At 37.9% G+C, this 12,320-nt stretch overlaps 2 pseudogenes; both read right to left on the bottom strand.

Moving 5' to 3' along the window:
* Window positions 1-701: 701 nt before the first annotated feature.
* LOC106022471 lies at window positions 702-5,621 on the bottom strand (annotated as a pseudogene).
* Window positions 5,622-5,650: 29 nt separating this feature from the next.
* LOC106022472 lies at window positions 5,651-6,640 on the bottom strand (annotated as a pseudogene).
* Between the last annotated feature and the right edge of the window lie 5,680 nt (window positions 6,641-12,320).

The raw sequence follows: 12,320 nt of genomic DNA, 5'->3' as shown, positions 1-12,320 counted from the left end.
CCTGGTTATTTGATTATCATCTGGGCAAATATGATCTGAAAGTTGAAGACTACAATGGGCCAACACAGCATTATCAGATCATGTGAGCTGCTAATTCAACCATCTGAAAAAACTCCCATCCTCATTTTGTCCAGTCTTAGGAATACAAAGTCCTAAGTCCTTAACTTCCTTTATTGATTTATTATAGTGATAATTGAGTAAAGTTTGAAAGACAAGAAAAACTTATATTTTGCAGAGTCACAATAAAAGTAGGAAAAAATGTTTTTCTAAACCATATGAAATTGTATATGGAAAAAAATTGAGTGACGTCTCATGAAAACAAAGGGCCTGAAACATGGAAAACAAAGAGAGGTGAGTGTTGGGGAAGTCCTGTTATTTGCCTGTTATTTGTCAATAAAGTACTGTTGAGCCTATAGGAATCTAGATAGGTGGGGCTAGGAGTCCAGGAGGATTCTGGGAAGGGAAAACACAGGAGAGTTCGAGATGTAACCGCATGGGTAGGAAGCCCGGAACTATTCTCCGGTAAGAGACATACTTAGATTAACAATTATGGGGTAATTACTTAAAGCAGAGCTAGCCAGTAAGAGACAAGCAAGGCCAACAGCTTCATAATGAATACAGCCTCCTGTGTGTTTATTTGGGACTGATGTGGATCTGGAACCAGGCGGGCGGGAAGGCTCCTCTCAAAGAAAAAGCTTCTCTTAACAGGTGAGGTGAGAGATATACACAAGCCACAAGTTGTCATTATACAAAAAAGCAATGCAGCCACACAAGATGGTGGAGAGAGTATAAAAAGCCAGAAAAGAAGACACTAGCACAAGGATATTCTGGGTGGCTCTAGACTCAGGGGAGGATCTATTGGAACCATGAGAACTACGGATGTGTTGAACACTCTGCTTGTGTCTGTACAAGAAGACAATCATAGAGGCGCTGGATCAGGTAATGAGCAAAGCAAAAAAAAAATTCAGGGCACATCACCAGTGCTATGTAGAGTGAATCTATGATTTCATCCCGCCCTACAGTAGAGCAATATTCCAAACTCGATTTCTTGTCAAAATTTTGTTATTCACTTTGATAAATATGTACACTGAGAAAATGAAATGTATCACCATGTAGAAGACACAGAGTAGGGAAACGGAGCAGCCAATATACTTTGTAGAATTGACTTTATGATCCTTGCAACATGACTTCCTGGAACTAATGGTCATTGCCTGGAAGACACTCAAAAGACTGGTGGTGCCAAGGGATACATTTCAAGCTAATCCATGAATGTACAATAGAAGCTCATGTCCAAAATCATTCAAGAAATATTTAAGTCCCCAGACTGCCACTGATTGTGGCACTCCTGCAGAGAGTATGATCAAGGCATTGGCTGCCATTAGGTGCATGAGAATCAAATCTGTGGGCTTTAATATTTGTTCTTTGCAGTAAAGGCATAGATAGTAGAAAATTAGAATGGAATTGCCCAGAATTCCAGCTATGGTTTGTGATAAGAAAATGAATCTGATTGCCAGATTCCAGGTATTCATTCTGTGATTCAGCGTGTTTTCCTTAAGAACATGACCACACTGTTTCTCAGGTCAAAGGAATAATGGCAAAACATGGTAGCCAGTGGTGAATAAAGATGCCAGTAATCCATGCATCTCAGGGTTGCTGAAGTTGTGTGTCCATTAAACTCAGGATTTCAAGGTTATATTACAACAATTTTAAATTGTTATCTCCAAAATTTGATGATAGTTATTTTCCATGTTTGTTACTTTGCAGTTTCTCAATGCTTCAGAATGCAAGTGTTGATGAAAAGATAGCTATCAAGTTTCCTAAAAATGGCAACACTCAGGATGAAGGGATGCTGGACAATGTCAAAAAGAAACTGAGACAGGCAAATTAAGACAAGTGTGATGTAAGTATTTCATTTGGAAATGTTTCCAAAAGATGTTGTTAAAAAAGTCAACTTCAAGAAGAGATTAAAAACTTAAATAAGGTAATACGTTTCCCAAACACATTATTTTTATTGATTAATTTAAAGTAATTACACACACACACACACACACACACATACACACACATCACCTAAATCAAAAGATATATTGAAAAATTGTATAACACCAAAAAATCAATATTCTTGTGATAGGGCAAAAATTATCCATCTTTCTCAGCTGGATCCATCTTTGGTTTAATTTGAAATTGACTCTTCTTTTCTTCCCACTCCATGAAAGAACACTTAGGAAAGTAGAAAACACTGTTCTATATAAGGCTCCTGAAGTGACCTAACTAACTGCCATTTTTTAATTCTATAAACTTGCTGTATTGCTTTGTTTGCTCCTGCAAATTGCTGAACAGGATGTACATTATCTGGAGTCCTTAATGTTACATATTGCATGTAAAGTGTATTCCAGGGTGCTCTGTGAGTAGTGTTTCTTTCTAGGCATTCAACAATTCTGTTAAATATGAACTCTAAACATGGTTTCAACATGCTCTGTGAGGAAGAAGCTGGAGAATTGCCACACTAGGGAATTAACAGAAAACATGAAAGCACTAGAACAATAAGAAGCAAACTCACCAAGGAGGAGTAGACACAAGGAAATAGTCAAATTGAGAGGTGAAATTAATAAAGTAGAAACAAAGAGAAAAATACAAAGAATCAATTAAACAAAGAGTTGGTTCTTTGAGAAAATCAACAAGATAGACAAAACTTTATTCAACCTAACCAAAAGACAGAGAGAGAACATGCTAATTAACAAAATCAGAAATGAAAAGGGGGACATAACAGACACTGGGGAAATCCAAAGAATCATCAGGTCATACTTTGAAAACCTGTATTCCACTAAACTGGAAAATTTAAAGGAAATGGATTATTTTCTGGGTATATATCACTTACCAAAATTAAGTCAAGAACAGATAAACAATTTAAACAGATCTATAAGCCCTAACAAAATAGAAGCATCCATAAAACGCCTTCCAACCAAAAATAGTACAGGTCCATATGGCTTCAGTGAGGAATTCTACCAAAAATTCAAGGAAGAGCTAACACCAATACTCTTCAAATTGTTCCACACAATAGAAGCAGAAGGATCACAGCCAAACTCTTTTTATGAGGCTACAATTTCCTCAGTACCCAAGCCACACAAAGACACAATCAAGATAGGGAAATACAGACCAATCTCCATCAGGAAAATTGATGAAAAATATCAATAAAATACTTGCAAATGGAATCCAAGAGCACATCAGAAAAACCATACACTATGATCAAGTAGGCTTCATCCCAGGGATGCAGGGATGATGGTTCAACATAAGAAAATTCATCAATGTAATCCACCATTTAAACAAGCTGAAGAAGAAAAACCACATGATCATCTCACTAGATGCTGAGAAAGCCTTTGACAAAATCCAACACCACTTCATGATAAAGGTCTTGGAGAGATCAGGTATAACAGGAACATACCTAAACATAATAAAAGCAATATACAGCAAACTAACAGCCAACATCAAACTAAATGGAGAAAAACTCAAGGCAATTCCACTAAAATCAGGAACAAGACAACGCTGTCCCTCTCCACATATCTCTTCAATATTGTACTTGAAGATCTTGCTAGAGCAATAAGACAACAAAAGGAGATCAATGGAGATACAAATTGAAAAGCAAGATGTCAAACTTTCACTATTTGATGATAGTCTAGGTAAGCAACCTCAAAAAATTCTACCAGGGAACTCCTACAGCTGATAAATACCTTCAGCAAAGTGGCAGGATATAAAATTAACTAAAAAAATCAGTAGGCCTACTATATATAGATAATAAAGAGGGTGAGAAAGAAATCAGAGAAACATCACCTTTTACAACAGCCACAAACACCATAAAATATATTGGGGTTACCCTAACCCAAACAGGTGAAAGACCAGTACAACAAAAACTTTGAGTCTTTACAGAAAGAAATTAAAGGAGATACCAGAAAATGGAAAGATCTCCCATGCTCTTGGATAGATAGGATCAACATAGTAAAAATGGCAATCTTACCAAAAGCAATCTACAGATTAAATGCAATCCCTATCATAATACCAGCACAAATTTTCCGGATCTCAAAATGACAATCCTCAACTTTATATGGAAAAACAAAAGACCCAGGATAACCCAAACAACCCTGTACAATAAAGGAACTTCAGGAGGCATCACTATGCCTGACTTCAAGCTCTACTATAGAGCTATAGTCCTGAAAACAGCTTGGTATTGGCACAAAAGCAGACAGGTAGACCAATGGAATTGAATAGAAGATCCTGATATTAACCCACACACCTTTGAACAACTGATTTTTGACAAAGAAGATAAAACTATACAATGGGAAAAAGACAGAATCTTCAACAAATTGGATGCTGGCATGTAAAAGACAGCAGATAGATCCATATCTATCACCATGCACAAAACTTAAGTCCAAATGGACCAAAGACCTCAACATCAACCCAATCACACTGAACCTCTGAGAAGAGAAAGTGGGAAGTATCGTTGAATGAATTGGCACAGGACACAACTTCCTGAACATAACACCAGTAGCACAGACACAATTAATAAATGGGACCTCCTGAAACTGAGAAGCTTCTGCAAGGTAAAGGACCCAGTCAGCAAGACAAAACAACATCCCACAGAATGGGAAAAGATATTCACCAACCCCACATCTGACATAGGGCTGATTTCCAAAATCTACAAAGAACTCAAGAAGCTAGTCTCCAAAACACCAAAGGATCCAATTAAAAAGTGGGGTACAGAACTAAATACAGAATTCTCAATAGAAGAGTCTAAAATGGCTGAGAGACACTTGAGAAAGTACTCAACATTCTTAGCCATCATGGAAATGCAAATCAAAACAATTCTGAGATACGATTTCACTCCTATCAGCATGGGTAAAATCAAAACCACTAGTGACAATTTCATACTGGAGAGGATGTACAGAAAGGATAATATCTTACTCCTTTCAGAATGGCTAAAATCAAAAACACCAATGACAGTTTATGCAGGAGAGGTTGTGGAGAAAGGGGAACACTCCTTCACTGCTGGTGGGAGTGACAAATCGTAATCCACTTTGGAAATCAGTATGGAGATTCCTCAGAAAAATGGGAATAAGCCTACCACAAGACCCATTGTTATTTTCCTGCTGAGTAGTACTCCATTGTGTAAATGTACCACATTTTCTATATCCACTCTTCAGTTGAGGGACATCTAGGTTGCTTCCATGTTCTGGCTATTACAAATAGTGCTGCTATAAATATAGTGGAACAGATGTCCTTGTTGTATGAATGTGCATCTTTTGGGTATATGCTTAAGAGTGGGATTGCTGGATCTTGTGGTAAACAGGTGTTAAAAACAAAAGAAAGTCAAATCTATTGGCAGCAGTGTCCTGGTTGCTTTGATTATCATCTGGGCAATGAAAAAATATGATCTGAATGTGGAAGACTACAAGTGGACAACACAGCATGATCAGATCATGTAAGCTACTAATTCATCAATCTGACAAAACTCCCATCCTCATTTGGGTCAGTCTTAGGAATACAAGATGCTAAGTTCTTAGCTTTTTGGTTTCTTATAGGGATAATTGCGTAAAATTTGAAAGACAAGAAAAACTTACATTTTTCATAGTGACAATAAAATTAGGAAAATGTTTTCTTAACCTTTCAATATTGAATATGGAAAAATTGAGTGATGTCTCATAAGAACAAAGGGTGCCATACAGGGAAAACAAAGAGAAGTGAGGTGAGAGATATGCACAAGCCACCAATTGGGATTATACAAAAAAGCAATGCAGCCACGTAAGATGGTAGAGAGAGTATAAAAAGCAAGAAATGTAGACACCAGCACCAGGATATTCTGGGTGGCTCTGGACTCAGGTGAGGATCTACTGGAACCATGAGCACTACGGATATACTGAACACTCTGCTTGTGTCTGTATAGAATTACAATCATGGAGGTGCTGGACCATGTAATGAGCACAGCAAAAAAGAATTCAGGGAACATTACTAATGTTGTATAGAGTGAGTCTATGATTTCATCACGCCCTACAATAGAGCAATATCCCAAATCTCGACTTCTTGTCATGTTTTTGTTATTAAACTTGATAAATGTGTATATTGGGAAAATGAAACGTATCACCAAGTAGAAGACCCAGAGTATATATATGGAGTGGCCAATGTACTTTGTAGCTTTGACTTTATGATCCTTGCAACATGACTTCCTAGAACTGATGGTCATTGCCTGGAAGACACTCAAAAACAGGTTGTGCTAATGGATACATTTCGAGCAAATCCTTGAATGTATAATAGAAGCTCACATCTAAAATCATTCAAGACATGTTTAAATCCCCAAACTGCCATCGTGTTGGGCACTCCTGCAGAGAGAACAATCAAGGCATTGGCTGTCATTAGGTGCATCAGAATCCAATCTGTAGGCTTTAATATGTGTTTTCTGTAATGAAGGACTAGATAATAGAAAATTATAGAGGAATTTCCCAGAATTCCAGCCATGGTTTGTGATAAGTAAATAATTTTGATTGCCAGATTCCAAATGTTTATTCTGTGATTCAGCATGATTTCCTTAAAACATGACCATACTATTTCTCAGGTGAAATGAATAATGGCAAGTGATGGTATCCAGGGGTGAAAAGAGATGCCACTATTCCATAGAGATCAGAGACGCTGAAGCTGTTTGTCCTTTTAAACTCAGGAGTTCAATGTCATACTATTATACTTAAAAATACATTATCTCCAAAATTTTGCCAATAGTTATTTTCCATGGTTGTTACTATGCAGTTTCTCAATTCTTGAGAATGCAAGTGTTGATGGAAGTATAGGCATGAAGTTTCCTAAAAAAGGCAACACTTGGGATGAAGGGATGCTGGTCAATGTGAAAAATGTAATGTGACAGGCAAATGAAGACAATTGTAATGTAAGTCATTCATTTGGAAGTATTTCCAAGTCATGTTGTTAAAGAAGTCAACTTCAAGAAGAGCCTAAAAACTTTAAAAAAGTAACGCATTTTTAAAATACATTATTTTATTGATTACTTTAAAGTAATTCTTTTTTAAATTTTTTTATTATTTTAATTTTAAATAGCTTGTTTTACATGTCAATCCCAGTTCCCTCTTCCTCCCCTCCTCGCACGCCCCCCATCCCGCCAATCCTCCCACCTTATTGCCAATTCCTTCCACATAGCGGATGTCTAGAGTCTGTCATTTCACTCAGGGTAGAGTCCAGGCACTCCCCTAAGAGTCCAGGCTGAGAGAGCATCCCTCTTTGTGTTATGGACACACGATGTCTGTTAGTATTCGAGGGATAAACACTGATCCACTGCCCAGGACCCCATAGGTTTCCCAGGACTCCTTACTGACACTCACATTCGGGGGGTCCAGATAAGTCCCATGCTGGCCTCCCAGCTGTCGGTCTGGGGTCCAAGAGTTCTCCCCTGTTTGGATCAGCTGTCTCTACTGGTTTTGCCAGCCCATTCTTTGCCAATTTGCTCATCACTCCTCTCTCTGTCGCTGGGTTCCTTGGGTTCAGTTCAGTGTTTAACTGTGGGTGTTTGCCTCTGCCTCCATCAGTCACTGGATGAAGGCTCCAGGATGGTTATAGACATCAAGTTTATTATCAGGAATGGGCATTAGGGGTGGTGTATACACTATTGCTTACCTTGCCAATTGGTGTCATCCCTTTAGATCACTAGAGGTCACAATGGTGCTTGAACTATCTTCTAACCTATGATTCCCTCTTTCCCCTACCCTACCCCCCATTTAACCTTCCTGTTCCCCCATGAACTACTCTCTCTTCCTCTTCTCCCCCTCTCTATTTCCCAGCTCCCCCTCCCCTCCACCCCTCACTGTGTTCCCCATCTGTTCAGAGGATCTTGCCTCATTTCTCTTCTCTTGGGTACCATGCATATCTTTTATGTTCTTTCCTGTTTCCCAGAGTCTCTGTCATTGGAAGTGCAGACTGGCACTCTCCTGATCCATGTCTAAAATCCATATATGAGTGAGTACATACCATGTTTGTCTTTTTGTGACTGGGTTACCTCACTCAGGATGGTTTCTTCCAGTGCTATCCATTTACCTGCGAATTTCTTTATATATATATATATCTTACCTAAAATCAAAAGATAATAATGAAAATTGTATAATACCAAAAATTGATATCTTATGATAGGAAAAAACTATTCATCTTTCTCAACTGGATCCAATTTGGTTTAACTTAAAATTGACTCTTCTTTAAAAAATGACTTTTCTTTTTCAATCCACTCCAAGAAACATCCCTTGGTAGAATACCAAGCACTGTTCCACATATGGGACCTGAAGTGCCCTAGTTCACTGTGATTTTTTTGGATTCTGTAAACTAGCTCTATTGCTTTGCTTACTCCTGCAAATTGTAAAGCAGGATGTTCATTTTCTGGATGCTTACCATTATATGTTCCATGTAAAGTTAATTCTAATGTGCTCTGTGAGAAATGTTTTCCCTAGGCAATTAGCAATTCTGTTAAATACAAAGTCTAAATATGGACTTTCATCTTTCTCTGTGGTCTTTGGGTATTTATCCCACTATGATCTTAGTTATGAAATAATTTTAGAAGCACAAAATATTTTACAATCATTTCTGAAGTGACACATGTCATCATACAGAGTTATAAACTAGCACTTATGAAAAGTCACACCTCAGAGACACATATACATGTGAGTACACTCAGAACCATTAGAGGTAAGGGGAATATGATGTTATGGAATGTCAAAGAATGTAGAACATTATGAAATGAGCAAAATATGCTAGGAGAAATTGCAAGAAGGATAATATCTGACAAATGATAGCAACTGCGAAGTACTTGGCCAGTGTGTCTATTGAAACTGTGTCTGTGGTAATCAGGCATGACTCAGAAGTCTAGTATGGAAATGGCAGTAAAGAAGGCATTCAGTTTACCAGCACAACAGGGTAGTAATTTGAAGGAATCTATTGGGACACCATACTCTATTTTATATAGAGAAAGTGTCTGCAGGTAATTCTTAAATTCAGTAAGATCCCCTTGCAGAATCACATAGCAATAGCTGTGAATCAGCACCTGGCTGAACCATGATGGCTCTGGGAAATCACTGATGCCCCTCACACTCATCCATTATGTTAGGACAGTCATATGTCAATGAAGAGCTGGGGTACAATTGGCAATGAAATTGGGGATCTGAATGTGTTTATACTGAGTGTAGAAAAGAACTGAGGTCTTTGAATTTGCTAACTACATATCCCCCTTCCCCTTACACTTTCATGAAAAGCATCCTGGGAAATGGCTGCAGTGGCAATAAGAAACACTCTACTACTTGATGTAATTCTTGCCCAGAGAGAAATATACCACGGTCCAAGTATGACATCATAGATTCTAACTATTAGAAGTGTGTACTTATGTGTTAGTGAGTGGGGGTAGTGCCCAGGAGACTTGGAAGTTGCAGATAAGAATAAGTCAGAATGGAATCAGGAGGGTAAAAGAATGCATGAGTTTTGAAAGTGAAAGTAGGAACCGTGTTCATGGGTGGGTGTAAGTTGTGATAAGGGAGCAGAAATGGAGGAAGCAGAGGGCTTGGGTCTATCAAATTAGTAAAAAGGAAAATGACTTAAAAACTTGCTAATTTATAACCTAATAAACAATAAAAACCAACCCCACAAAGAATAATTAATAGAAAGTAAAGTAATAACAGATTTCTGTATGCCTATAGATAAATCAGGAATTTTATTCCCTTCAAATGTCTGTGAATGCTACTACAAATGTTTGGAAAATGGTCACATCTTTTTAAGTTGTACAAACATAACCATACACCCCAATAGTCACACTTTGAAATATTTTACCAACATTCTATTCTGTATTTTACTATTATGAGAAGTATGTATATATTTAAATTCAATTTGTGTTACAGAATGTGTTTTCAAGAGTTGTTGCAACATATCTTCAAATTTGAAATAAAATATAATTTCATCCTAGTTATTTTCCCTCCTGTCCTTTTAAAGAACCCACACAAAACCTCCTTTTCAAATCTTGGCTTCTGGCCTCTTTTTCTTTTATTGTTGTTATATGAATAGTTATATATGTCTAAGTTTCCAGACTATTATATATGTATACACAGACTTTGTTCTGTTATTTGTATATCCTTAATTGCATTCTTCACAATTTGGTGTTGGTTAAACAATAAGGTTCTATTTTCTCCTACTCAAAAGAATTCTTTCATCACTTGTTGGTGGAGAATATTCTTCTGGATATATGTTTGTCTTATGGGTTGATGAATAAAACACTGATTGGTCCATCAGGATGATGGGGTAGGACTAGGAGACAAGGAGGATCATGGGAAGTGTAGGAAGAGAGGAGTCCTCATGGGACCCCGGGAAGTAATGTAACTTGGCAAAAACTTGCCACTAGCTAACTATAGATATCTGGAGGTCTGTACAGACAAGCAGGAAGTGACCTAGCTGGGCAGCATCAGAAAATAAGCAGAGATAAAAAGAAAATCACTCTCTTCTCTGCAGAGATGCTGAAAACATGTGATGTAGATCCCAACAGATATGCTCAAATGAAAGGGGGAAATAACAAAAGGCACCAACAGCCACTCTTTAAGTAATAACCACACTAATGAGCTTAGTTTCACATCATGCAAAACAATCATGGAATTATTTACCTGCAGATTATCCATACATGGCCAATAGTAGGCTATGATAAATTAGCTGATAGGCACAAAATATAATTCTATATAACAATTGCAGATTTGGGATATTCCATATTATCTCAGTCTGGAGGCATGCATATGGTTGCTGAGGCTATCATGGTTGGCATTTGCAGAGATCATCATTTTCCAGGGAACATTCAGCAAGCATAACCAATTTATCCTCTGAAGGTTGAAAAGTATGAAGGAATTGTATAGAGATTTTGCTGTGCTGGCAGAACACACCATGTCTCATAGCATGCTGGTACAAAAAACTATGTTTCATTGGTATCAAATGTTCATCGGAATACTGGGGACCAGCACCATCTGCAGATGCATAAGTAACTACGAAAGACAATCTACAACTCAGTCTCAGTAACATAAGTGCTACAAAGACCTTAAATAAAATGATGAAGAAACTAGTCACAATACCAGGAGAAGCATCCAGTTGAGGCTGAGATAAGGCTTTCAGCAGAAGACAAATGAGGATATAGTTTGCCTTTAGTACATAAACATGCGGGTTGTTTACAGAAGGAGGAAAGGGAAGAAGCATATTCCAAACCTTTCTGCAGGCAGTAGTTACTATGGACAGGATGGAGGAATGGAACCAAAAGGGATGACTGAAGTTGTCTCTACTCTAGCACATGTGACCTATGGGTATTAAGAAATTTGACCAGAAAATTAAAACAAAGGAATGAAAAGGACAACAGAAAAATTTAGAAATTGATGACTGAATAAAAGAAAGATTAAAAGACAATGTGTGAGTAAATTCATATTTGAACAAGAGATAACGTGACACTGAGTATAAACAAAAGCAGCAACGTCAACACACTAGAGTAAAAATAAAAAAACAGAGTTGGACACAGTATTCTAATACTTCCCCCAACATACCTGACACCACCCTAACAATGGAGCCCGAGGTTCTAGTTCACAGTCATTTTACAAAGCAGCATAGTGACACTTGTGAATTCTAAAAGTTGGTTGCTGTCTTGAATACTTTCATAACAAATGGTAAATAAAAACATATGTCTTTGATGGTTGAGAGGCCAACAGGAGACTGATCCTGACACCATGAATATAGTGCCAGTGAAGAGGCCCCAGAAATCACTGGGGCCTTGGGTAGTAGATCAGTGTTTACCGTGGTGTATGAATGATCTTTGGGAGCCTATTCCAAATAGAGGGATGCTCTCTTAGCCTGGACACATGGGGAAGGGCCCAGGTCCTTCCCTAGATGAAATGACAGATTTTGGAGATCTCCCCCCAAGGAGGGCCTCACCCTTCCTGGGGAATGATGTGGGGATTGGATTGGGGGCTGGGAGGGCTGGTGGAGGGACAAGGGAAGAGGGGTGGGAGAGGGAGCTGGGCTTGACATGTGAAGCACTCATGTTTCTAATTTAAATAAACACATATATTGAAGGAGAAAACTAATAAAACAAAAACACATATGTCTTGAATATGGTCTTACAGTTCCAAATATAAACAATGATACATAATGCATCCCAAACTGTTTTTGTTTCCTATTTATCTGACCTCCTGAGGAGTTTCTCTCAAGGGTTTCCATACCCATAAAGATTTTATAAACATTTCAAAAATATCTTACATATCAGTGATTGGGAAGAGAAT

Source organism: Mesocricetus auratus, unplaced genomic scaffold (assembly GCF_017639785.1).
Source record: "Mesocricetus auratus isolate SY011 unplaced genomic scaffold, BCM_Maur_2.0 Super-Scaffold_100037, whole genome shotgun sequence".
Classification (NCBI taxonomy): domain Eukaryota; kingdom Metazoa; phylum Chordata; class Mammalia; order Rodentia; family Cricetidae; genus Mesocricetus; species Mesocricetus auratus.
The sequence above is the reverse complement of the archived record's forward strand: the minus strand, read 5'-3'. Positions and strand labels throughout refer to the sequence as shown.